Source organism: Malurus melanocephalus, unplaced genomic scaffold (genome assembly GCF_030028575.1).
Source record: "Malurus melanocephalus ecotype Western Australia unplaced genomic scaffold, MMel_1.1 scaffold_28, whole genome shotgun sequence".
Lineage (NCBI taxonomy): Eukaryota > Metazoa > Chordata > Aves > Passeriformes > Maluridae > Malurus > Malurus melanocephalus.
In genome coordinates, this window is record NW_026623260.1 from 528,042 (window position 1) to 540,464 (window position 12,423).

The following is a 12,423-nucleotide window of genomic DNA, read 5'->3' on the forward strand; positions in this document are numbered from 1 at the left end:
GTTGGATCTGGAGCTGCCTGCACCTGAGAGCAGATTTAGCAAATGTGGAGACATTTCATCTGGACAATGGGCTATGAAGACCCAACTGCTTTAAGTGTTCATTGTCCCGGGCCCTGATCTGATGTAATTTTACACACAGTGGGAGAAGCCCTGGGCCAGTCTGGAGCTGTGGGCTAGCTCAGACTCCAGCTGGTGAGTAGTTACTTCAAACTGCTCTCAACTTCAGTGGGTTAAGACCCAGATGTCAAAATAGCTTTGACAGACAGATAAAACAGCAGGACAGAGGTGGACCGGAGCAGACAGACAGGAAACAAACTGTGTTTTACCATAGAATAAGGAMGGCCAGAACACACAGACTCTGATTCCCACATATGCTTTCTCACTCAGGGTGCTCTTTGGCCCAGATCTGTTATTAAAAAGTGGAAAAAATAATAAAGGTGGCTATTAAACAAATGCAATCAGGAACTCTCTTTAAAATGAGCTGATGAGAAGGGAATAAATCACATTTACTAAGCAAGTGTTAAGTTTTGCCAGCATCTGCTGCCTTTTGCATCGGTTCATCCTGAATACTCAGAGCGATTTCAGCCTCCAGCTCCTGAACTGTTTTGCTCTGGAGCTGCAGCCTCCTCTAGAAATGTGGCACGCACAAATCACTTTACAGCACAGGTAGTTTGCCTCACTGCAGAGGAATGGGGCTGTGGACCCTCAGTGAGCTCCTCTTTTAAGCCCCCATGCAGGCATTGCACCAGGCCACGTTTCCAAGCTACTTTTTGCAATCACATGGGTTAGAAAAACATGTGTTTTCTTGCCCCAAACCAAAACAATCTTCTGCTAAACCACATGCAGTATGGGGGTAACTGGGTGGGAGGTTSATGGTCTTTAATGGAGCAATGCTGAGAGACCCATGGCTTTGTCTGGTCTGGTGAAACAATAGCCCAGTTATCTGTATCTCTGTTCTGCTGCTCAGTCACTCACACAGCAGMAAARTTCTTCCTCATGTTCAGGTGGTRCTCCCTGTGCATCATTTTGTGCCCATTGCCTCTTGTCCTATTGCTTGGCACCACCAAGGAGAGCCATGGAAGGGCTCAGCACATTTGCATGAGGTGACTGCAGCTTGGGGGTGTGTGAGAAATCCTTTCCTCCTGGGACATCATGGGATGCCACCTCTCACAGGTGGAACATCTGATGCAGAACAGCAATGAGAGCAAATCAAAAGGCCTGGAGGGTCCACTCTCTGGTTTGTGACCACAGCCAGCACACGTGCAGGAATGGGGTCACCACACACTGCTGAGCCATCAAAAACCAGCCCAGGACACCAGACAATGCTGGGGTCAAAGGAGCCATCATTAAACACCCTTCCTGAGCTATTACATTTCTTCAAGATGCAGGAAACTGATACACAAAGTAAATAAACTCTTCCTGAGAACTAACTCTTTGAGTCACTTTTGTATTTGTAGGCAACTGTGCAGTACGGTCCAGACAAAGCGATTTCTTCACAAGAAGTATAGGTAAAGCATTTACAAAAACTGGAACATCAGGGAAAAAATCCTAAAGAAACTTGTAAACTATTCTTCAACTCTCTGGACAAGTTTTGGATTTTTTTCCACTACAGCCAGTCCAGATTTTCTTCCCTAAATTCATCCTGATATAATATTTTTTATGTTTTCTTTCATTCCTATAGAAACAAAGGGGATGGGGGGAAGTTTTTTTGTTGTCTGTTTATCAAAAATAATATTCTTAACAGAAGCATATTTTTGTTTAAATTTGAAAGGAAACTAAAAAGATTCCAAGGGACTTCAGCTATTGAAAGCTTTGAGGGACAAAGTTTGGTACAGAGTTTTGGAGACTTCACTTCTAACGGCAACTTTGTTGCTTTTTTCTTTGTTCCTTGGTGAACTTGCCCAACCAATAAGCTTTTTCAAGCAGAACACAACCCTGGCTGTTCTCTGACCATCCTTCTATCCTGGAAGGATTCAGCCTGTGCAGCACCCAGAGGAAGTAGAAGAGACTGTCACACAAAATTACTGGGGGCAGCACCTGCAAGAGCAGATGTTCTCAGGAAACCATGGTCTCCTGCTTTCCAGCTACCCCCAATYCTTAAAATACATCCCTTCCCAACAAAATGCTGATGCCCCCTGACCAAGTTTCCCAGGCTTTGTTTAGAAGATGCCATGTAGGTTGTTAAAGCTCTGTGCCCTGTGGGATCATTCTAGAGAGCTGGTTCTGACCCCTCCCCAGAAATTYTGATTTCACTATAGAAATAGGCATCCAGGTCCATGGGAGAACACGGCACTCTGGATGTGACTGAAGCCACTACAAATCCATCTGAGGATTACAAGAATGGACAGAAACCAGCAGGAAAACTTAGCCTGGACAGGGACACTGCAGTAGAAATGGTTTATGTGTTGCCACACTATTTTTCTCTCCTTAATCCCATACATTATTCCAAGCCTTCTCCACACTGTAAAGTTGTGTCTGTTCCCAGTGCTTCCWACTTGCCATGTGAAAGGCTTTTCTCCTGCCCAAACCCTGTCTCCAGCCAGCTCCCAAGGCCTGCTGAGGCTTGGGTTTGTCAATGAAATCCAGGAACTGATGCCCAACTGCCCCAGATGCTGCACTCCAGAGTGCCCARACAAGGACTTCACTGCAAAACYTTCTTTTTTCCTTGTYGATTTGCTACTCCCTTAAAACCACCAGCYGAATTAGCTGCAAGCCTGGGCAGATGGTTAAAATCCCACCTTGCTSGCTCACTACCCACTCTCTTTTTCCTCTATTTAATGCTCCTGCCAGCAGTGATTTCCTTGACTCCAACCACAATAGCCTTTTCCCTCCCCTCAGGCCAGGAGCACACCTCTGTCATGAAGAATTTCCCTCTTGTCTTGTACCTTCAGCCTGATCTGCCTGCAGCCCGACCTTCAGGTTGTTTTTCTTCTCACCACTTAAAATGCTTTTGAAACAAAGACTCYCTAATCCCCCCAGCCCAGCCAGGCACCTCTGGGAATCCCCTCCTGGTAGTGCAGGGGGAGCACTCACTGCAGCAGGAGCTATRGGGCACCCCATAAGCTGTGGGAGCAGGTGAATGGAGGCTGTGTAGGAAATAGGACTGCATGAGGTGATGGGCGTGGAGCAGGACACAGAGGGGAAGCCATGAGAGGGTGATCTGGGGGGAAGAAGAGCAGAGGTGCCCACATCTGGCCACTGCCCAGCCTTTTTGTCTCAAATGGAGAAAGCTCACCATGTGTCTGTGTTGGTGAGGATGCTAGCTGTGATCTCACCTTGGCTTTGAGACCACTCCACAAATGACCAAAACCTAACATTTTGTGCAATGACTTGGAAGTGCATGTGGTGCAGGAATAGGGTCTCCAGCCATGACAGGCTGGTSTTCATCACACCATTTCTTAGTGAGAAGAGAACAGAGATGATTCAGACTCAAATCAGAGTAGGRAAGTATGAATCACAGCATTTGTCTCACATTCTTTCTAGCCCAAACCATCCCTGCCTGGTGCTACATGGCACTGGGAGAATCAACACAGGCATTTCTTTATTTTGGGGGTCCATGGAGATCCAGTGAATTTGYTTCCATCTGCTACTGCTGAAATGCTGCAGACACTGCAGTCCTCCAGCTGAGATGGAAATCTCTGTCTCACAGGCAGTATTTGATGCAGGAAGGCAGCAGCATCCAGGTGCTGGTCTGGTTTCTTTACTCCTTACWCATCTGAGGAGTCCAGATTGCAAAGGACACCATGAAAACTGTGAGATCTTTCATGCCCACCCCAGAGGTCAAAGGAAGATCCTCTGTTGCTGATGGTGGTGAGAGGTGGCAGGTGGKGTAAAATGCTCTTTTTCTTTTCAAYCCAGTCTCAAGAATTTGGCTGGCCTAAGAGCTAAGCCTGAGGTGCCTCGGGTACCCCTCATCAGCTGCATCATCAACATATCCCAGCACTGAGCAGACCCCACAAAAGGGATATAAGCAGTGAATGAACAATGGTTCTTGGCTTCTGGAGACTGGAAGTCACTTCTCCACCAAAACCAAGACCAATCAAGGACTTCTCCAGGGAGCAAACCAGAGCACACGCCCTCCRTCAGCAGGAGCCATTGCCAGCTGCTGTCATGGGGCCACCAGCCAAGAGCTGGGCTTGGGATCACTGCATCAAAATCTATTAACTGAATTATTGTTTGTGTTCCCAGGGGCTGGAGAGGRAAGCAGCAAGGAGAACAAACATGCCACCACAGCAGGAGGTGCCTCTGCACAGCCAGTGCCAGCAMTTGCAAGGAGGCTCTGCCTCTTCCCTGTTTCCCCAACACACAYTCACRTTACAAACCTGCCCACCCCTGCTCAGCGAGCACCTCGCTCTGCAAACAGAAACTCGAGCCCCAGAGGGTCTCACAGRCCTTGTTCAGGTTGATGCTCGTGAAGAAACTGCCTCATTCCTACCCATTCCAGGGAAAAACTGTGGCAACAATGGTTGCAGGTTAAGCCTGCTAAGGGATGCTCTGTGCAGGATCCAGAGCTCAGCCCTGCACAGCACACACTCCATGAGGGCAGSAAGGGAGCAGCCTGGTGTCCTTGACCACCTTCAGAGCATCACTGCACAAATACCCCTGCACAGGAGGACATGACAGCCATGGCCTCATGCAATGGCCTTTGCTGGATGTGCCCACAGCAGATGTTGTGGTCATCACAATCACAGGGTGATTCCCAGATTAYGTCCCACCTCTCTTCTGACTCAGACCAAATGTCTTCCAGACACTCCACAGAGAAACCAAAGCCCCAAATGGAAAGGGATGACATGCTAGAAGGGCAGAACAATAATGAATGTGGCAGTGGTGGGACAGGCTCATTTGAACTTTCTGGCTGGGGCTGGGGAGATTTCAGGTGGATTTAACATCCCTCAGCAGTGACTTGGTCTGTTGGCTTAAACRARAGAACAACCAGAGCAGTGCTGAGCATGTCCCACACCCTTTTTCCTAGGGTAGGACTCAATGTGGGCACAAAGTCATCGTTCCCTTACGTATCTGGAGAGCTCCCYCACAGACCATTTAAGCAGCAGGGCAGAAAAGATTCTCGGGATGTGGGAAACCAATGGAGAAATCATTTCTCCTATGGAACATCTTTCAGTGCATAACTGCACTGAAAAAAACACTACCAGCTGATAACTGCTGGCCACAGCTCAGTAGCTACCTTGAGATGGAGAGACAGTAACACCAAAGGTTGGATTTACACCCTTGGAAAAAYGTGTCTACTCCAACCATCCTCTGCAGTATTATGAGAGATAATGTTCATCACCTCAGAGGTGTGTACAAGGGTTACCTCATYAACCTGTCCATCTAAAACAGCACATGAAGATGCCTGATGTCAGCACCATTTACTGAATCACACCCAAACTCTTGGGCCAGGACTCTGGGAAGCAGCAGGAATATGCAGCAGGGTTACACCACTGCCAGCCTACACCAACAGAGCAGAGCAGAGAGCAGCGGTCACATCCCCACTGGCCCTGGGCTTCACGTGTCACTGATTGACTCAAGTTTTAATTATGCCCCAATATCTCCATGTCTCCCAAAACACAAAGCTTTCAGCCAGGCAGTTCCTGCCAGCCGAAATTTCATAAAGAGCAGCGAGTGACTAAGACAGCCCAACCTTCAAGTCAGATGTTAACAGCTTTGGACAAGTGTGGGATTTTTACACCCCTATCTGCAGGAAAATCTGATGTTTAGTGCCCTGACTGTGAGCAGGTCACTCTTAAACCCCTGAACATCCCAGGCAAAAAAAAAAAAAAAAAAAAAAAAAAAGGCAGAAAAAGAAAAAAAAAGCGCCGGAGGGGAATTGTACTGGCTCTAATCCCTTCTGCCATTCTGCATATTCATGGAACATTGTCATAACACATCAGCAGGACAAAAGGTCTGTCGGCACCTCCTCCTCATTCCTTTGATAAACCACGAGACAAATGCTGAGTAAACACTTGGAATCCATTCACTGCACTATTCTCATCGGGATGAGAAAGGGCTCCTCTTTCTTGCAGGCCCAGAGCTGCTCAGCCTAATAAAGTACGGCCCACGGCCCGTGAAAAGAGAGGCCTATGGATGATGAAAACATGGATTATCTCATTTCACCCTCCTTGTATCAGACCCTGCTCACATTCTGAGTGCACTTGGTCTGACACGCAATTACACACATAAAAAAAAATAATAATAAAATCTAAAAAAAAAAAAGGTTGAGTGAAAGGGGGTGCTTAGCGTGTGGGGGGGGGACTGTCCATGAAATTTCACAGATGACCTTTTCCGAGTGGGAAAGTAATTTGTTTCTGTCCCAGCCATCACCAAGAGTTTTCTCACTGATATCATAATTCCCCTGAATATTGTGGTTGGTAGGAGAAGAGAYAATACTTAGGACAAGGCTTTCCAGGCCACTATGGCCCGATTCACACTGGCACTGACCACCCCAGGAAAGGCTCTCTGGCCATGCTGCTGCCTCAGCTCTCTGCCCGGCCGTGGGAGCAGGCAAAGCCTCACACAACTGGAAATCAAGAGTCTTGAGGTCAGACAAACACCTGGAGAAAGAGGAATAACTTCTGTGCCTGAGGAGGGATAAAAACACCTCAGTGGTTTGGGATGTCCAGGTGAAAACCACAATGCCAGCCATGGGGCATGGAGGTCAATAGAGTCCATTAGGCTGGGGCWTGGAGCCCCTTCAGTCGGGTTTAAACCCCACCAGAATCAAGAGCAGACTGGTGAGGCTGGGAGCAGCACAGCTCCTTCAGCCACAGGCTTCTTCACACCCCACAGGTAGGCAGAGAGACCAGATAATAAATGACAATAACAACTAATAATTCCCCCCCCAAGTCAGCATCAAAATCCTCCTTACCTTTAGGCATTCAGCGACTTGACCCAGGTTACACAGGACATCGATGACCAAAATTGACCCCAAGTGCTTTCCAACACCTATAGCCCAGGATTCTGGAGGCTGAACTAAAAAAGCCTGCAATAAATAAAACAAACAAAATCATTTAATAACCCAAAACAGAGCAAGGAACTGATTCTTTTGAAAGCAATCATCTGAAATAAATATTTTCCATTTAAATATAGTCCTTTATTTAAAAATATGAGCAATTTTCAAAGGGAAAATAAATTTCAGAGATGGTTCATGGGGAGCAAGCACACTTAGTGCAATTGTGCCCATAATGAAAAACAAGACGTTGGTAGGAACCACTGCCAAATGATGAAGAAACAATAAGTAGACTGCTGATTAACTAGGGTCTCTTTGTTAAATAAATAGCTCATAATCCTGTCCACTAACTGCGGGATGAGCATGTAAATAGTGTATTCAATGCTTTTGTCTCTGGAAAATCCTTAAGTTCACCCTTAAGTTTCAAAAAGCATAAGCAGTCGTTCCTCGACCTGGCACATTAGCCGTGAACGTCGCTATTCAAATATTTGCGTTTTACAAGGTGTTTGTTACAAAAGCTCCCCGAGGACTCGGCGCAGTCTCACGGCAGCTCCAGGCGCTCGCTGCAGCCCCGGCCAGGAGGCGATGCCGGCTGTTTSTTCTCCCTGAGCGGGTCACTCCTCTCCCCAAGCAACCAAGAGGCAAAAACAAGTGTGAAACTTGCAGGGCTTCCAAGAGGCTGCTTGCTTTGCTGCCCGAAAGCAATTTCGGGGCTAAACTGCATTCGCGCATGTGACGGCCACGTTTCTGTGCCGAGGGATGGACGACGAGCCGGCTGCTGCCAGATACCTACAAACACCTACACCTGACCTGCAGAGCAATTGTCAAATATTGGACTAGTGATTCCCTTCCTTAGAGCATGCTTTTATTTTCAAATTTTGCATTTGGAAAAAAAAAAAAAGAAAAAAGAAAAAAAAAGTCAGCAATGCCGTTAAGCCCAGGTCCTCTGAGATTACTTAGGCACATAACTCCCATTCACATCCAAATGATCTCAGGCGTCTTTGGGCTATGAGCCTCAGAGAACTCATCACTCGATCGTTCTCACAGACACAAGTCTCCATGCAGTTTCTCTGCCTGCCCAGCAGTGGCTCCAGCCTGCAGGGCTCTGAACTCAGTCCCGTGGGACAAACACGGTTCTGAGCAGGCAGAGATGCTGAGAGTCTCCCTCTGCTCACACTGGTACCAGACACCCTCAGCTCCCTTCTCTGGGACCGAGCTGGGGGACAGATCCGTTCTGAASGGGAGCAGAACAACCCTCAGCCTGTTCTGGGCAGCTTTCCAAGAACTGTCCTGTGCTTTGCCCCAGGTCCCATGGCTCCTGCACTATTCCTTGGGGCTGGGGTGCAGGCAGCTTGCTACAAATAAAGCTTATTTAACCCCAACTCAGGGATGCTCAGTATTTTGMACAGTGGGAAGCTTCATACATCTCATTCCAACCCGTTGTTTTTTGGAGCTGCCTAGAACACCCCTGACAGCTGCTGTGCCCTGGGGAAGTGCCAGAACTCGGCTCCAAAGATAGACAGGGAGTTTTCCCATCGATTGCTGCAGAAACACCTATGGCATCCTGTCAGCAGCACTCAGGTTAGAGCATCCAGCCTTAAATCGACAACGYTCCTCTCCAAACCCAATAAGTAATTGTGGGATTCGCTAATAGGGCTTGTCAAAATCAATTGGGGTTAACCACCTTTAGCTACAATAACAGTCATCTGACCCCGGGCTCCAGAAACCGCCGGGCTCAGAGGAACCCCGAGGGGTTATTCCTGGCTTCCCATTGCTTTGAGACAGATAAAAGAGCAGACGATGCAGAGCTGGGTAATCCGTTCAGCCCATCCCAGCCATGCACTGAAGTGACAGCTCCCAGAGTTTCTGCAGAGCTGGCTCCTCCTGGGAATTGTGTGTGCAGGGACCAATTTGTTCAACAAAACCTGGGCAACCAGAGTTTTCTTAAATTCAATTGCCTGAAGGAGAAGGCAAATAGCATTTAAGCGGAGGAAAGTGCATTAAAACCACATCTTTGATACAATGGCTGATACACCCCACGCTGCCAACGCCTGAAATGATAATATTTTTTTTCTTAAATAAATAGCTCAGCAGCAGGATCCCAGCCTCCCCCAGCACAGGGAGGCTTCACGCTGCAGCAGCCACATTTCCAGCCCTCCAGGCCAAACTGCTGCAATGCTTCCCCTCTTTGCTGGACTCATTTCTGAGRGTGGACTGGTTCAGGAGGGACCAAYAGCAGCACCYGTGCTGTGCTGAGGATCCACATATCCAGAGGGCACTTTCAGCTCATGTTTTCCCACCAGCTTCCAGGAGCAATGTGTAGGAACACCAATTACTGTGAATATCCTTTCCAGGTTGGTACAAAGAGTTTTTCCTGCCCATGTGAGCTTGCTGCCTTTAGAGACCTGCCAGACCTTGATGCAGAGGAAAGTAAAGCGGGATTGATCAGGAAGGGAAATAAATATTCAGGATTTGGGGCACTTGCATAACCTGRTGAGCTTCTTGCTCTTTCTTCAGCTGTGGAGAGAACACCATCACATCCTACTCCTCCTTGGGAGCTTTTCATCTATGCCTGGCTCCCTTTTTTACCTGGGGACATTGGAGAATTGGGGACCTCAGGAGAGGCTCCTTGCAGACCTGACACCCTGGGCTACACAAAAACAATGCACAGGAGAGGGACACAGCTCTCATGTGGTGCACAGACAGGAGGCTCTGTGGCTGGCTGTCCCTTGGAGCAGCAATTAACTTCATAATTAAGCACAAAATGCGATATTTGAATGAAGTTGAGCCTGTAATAAGGGATTTCAAATTGTCCTCTCTGGCCTCAAAATTTTTTGGAGGTCARAGAAAAGCATCTCTTGCAGGCTCCCAAGTGTGCAGATAGAGGCAGATAGTGAAGAGTGCCATCTTACAGGGTGCTCATCTTCTGCCCATTCTTGGGATGCAGGAGGAGGGCAGTTCCAGGGCTTGGTCCTCAGTTCTGGGTCTACAGAGGCAGAGGGAAAGAACTGCTATTCCTTAGCCTTTTCCTGAGTCACTGTAGCAGGGGAAGTACATCCTTCTGCATGAAAAGAAGGACTTGGTAGGTACCAGGGGAAGGGTTACCAACCATAGCTGGGACAGATGTCAGCTCACATGTGTCATATTTTATAAAACAAAAGTGAATCCAACCAGTCCAACACACTTCTGGTGCCAGCAGCAAGACCCCTTTGCAGGAACATCARCCTGTGCATTCACTTGGGCTCTATTTTACCAGGACCCCAAAAACATTAAATGTGAAGGGAAGTTCAGAGCAAGTTGAAGGGCTCTGCATTGCTCCACTCAAAGGAGACTCCACTTTGCAAAGAAAGTCTAAACCAACTGTCATCAGCCAGGGGGCACAGTGTCCCTCAGAGCAGTGCCTGGTGCCACACAGGAGGTATTCAGTCTAAATTAACTTTCCCCCTAATACCTGAGCAAACATTTTCAGYTTGAGACTTAATATCCCTGGACATGTCTGCTGTCTCCCAGGTGAATCCCCAGATAAACAAGGTCAGCTCAGCCCTAATGCGGCTGTAAAAAGCTGTCAGTCAGCCCAGGAGATCTGGTTGCAAGGTCAAACCAGTTCTGAAGGTTGCTGGGGCCAAACCTGGCCTGTCATTCATTTTAAGTGCAGGAAGGTTTGTTTTCTCATTGCCATGTCAGGTATCCCAAATTCAGGATTAGCTGTCGGCCGCCACAACATTGTTCTTTACAGAAAAAAAAATAAAATAAACACATGCACGCACACATCCCTGGCCCCAAATAAATCTGTGTGCTGAGCCTGCCTGCAGCTGGGAGGTGAAAAGAAACCTGTCCTTCAGGAAAAGGGAAAGGGGACTTTCCCACACACTGTGTGACAGTTTCTGGCACAAAAGAACAMCCAAAGCACAGAGCAACATCCTTCAGTTAAAATACTCAGTTGAATTAAGATATGTCYGCTGCTGAAAAGCCTCTTTGTCCAGCAGATGATGAGCAAGGCAGGGCACCCTCCATCTCGAGGGGGAACATGTGGAAGCTGTCCCAGGCCAGCTGCAAGCACAAGAGTTTTGCATGGGATGAGTCCTTGGTGCCATGTGTGAGATGAACACATCGTCTCCCCCAAATTTCCGGCTGTTTAAGAGTGGGGAGCAGTTTCCATCTCYGCATCCTTTCTCCCAKCTACACACATCACTTGTGACCAGATGATGCTCTGGGAACAAGATCCAAACCAAACAAAGCTGCCAGAGTGCAGTCCAACCTTGGCTTGGTCCTCCCACTGCCCTTGAACAGGGACAATAGTCACAGGCTGGGGGAGGAAAGGGAATGGACAAACCCAGTAGCGAGGGAAAAAAAAGCCTCCCTGGTGCTCCTCTAACCACAGCACTGTTTAAGGGGGAATATAGTCTGTGTGGGGTGGATGCTGTGGATAAAAGTCCACAGGGAAAGAGGTATTAAAGGAGCTCTTAAGGCAAATTGTCCCTTTCAAAAAAGCTCCAAGCTCTACAATAAAACTCACTTGAGTTTTTGCCACTTACTAGATCCATAATCACATTATTTGCTTCAGCCCCTCACCTTCTGGTGCTTGAAGCAAAAATTGGCCCATGGCCAGTTATCCCTTTTCTGGGAGAACCAGCATCATTCCTGAACAGCCCTCCCTCTCCCCCTTGGTGTTCAGACACAGTGTTGCTCCTGCTGGTGCTTAAATAAGTTTTTTTCTGCTCGTGCAGGGAGCTGGCTGGGCCGGGATGGTCGAGAACAGCCCAAGGCATATGCCAGGGACCCTGTCTGCAGCTGAAGAGGAGGGTAATTTTTCAGGCTGTGTCTCAGGAGGGGAGGATGGGAAGCAGGGAGTTGTTCCAGCCTCTCAGAAAGCAAAAGACAAATAAACTCCTCAGAGSAGGAATTACCAGACTGTGCACAAAGAGGCAAACCTGAAGAGGCTTGTGCCAGGAATGCGTGGAGTGAGACAGGCTGACGACTGACAGCAGCACCCTCCCTCCACAGCAGGCTGTGCAAAGAGCAGGAGAGGTGGATTCCTCTCAGCTCAGGGTGTCTCCACACATCAGTGGAGGCTCGATGTCCCAGTTCTCAGCCTGCATTTTCATGCTCCAGCCATGCATGAAGTTTAAGGAGCCAGGTGGACTCGGATGTGATAGCACAAAGAGAGATCAGCCCTCACCCCCACACCAGTCAGATACAGCAGAGCTGCCCTAAACCCCACTGAGAACCCAACCAGAGTCCCCAGGGCAGCAGAAGGAGGAGGTAACCATTTTCTCTTTGGGGCACATATCTTTGCTCCCCAAGGTTGTCAAAAGACCCTCTTCACCTTTAGTTTTGCCTTTGTCAACATGTCTGTGACTGAGGAAGCAACTGGCCATTGGGATGATTTATGGAGGGAGATCATTTGAATGATGGAATATTCACATACAACTCTGCAAAGCCTTGGCTCCCGAAGCAGAGCAGGTTGAGAGGTTACCATC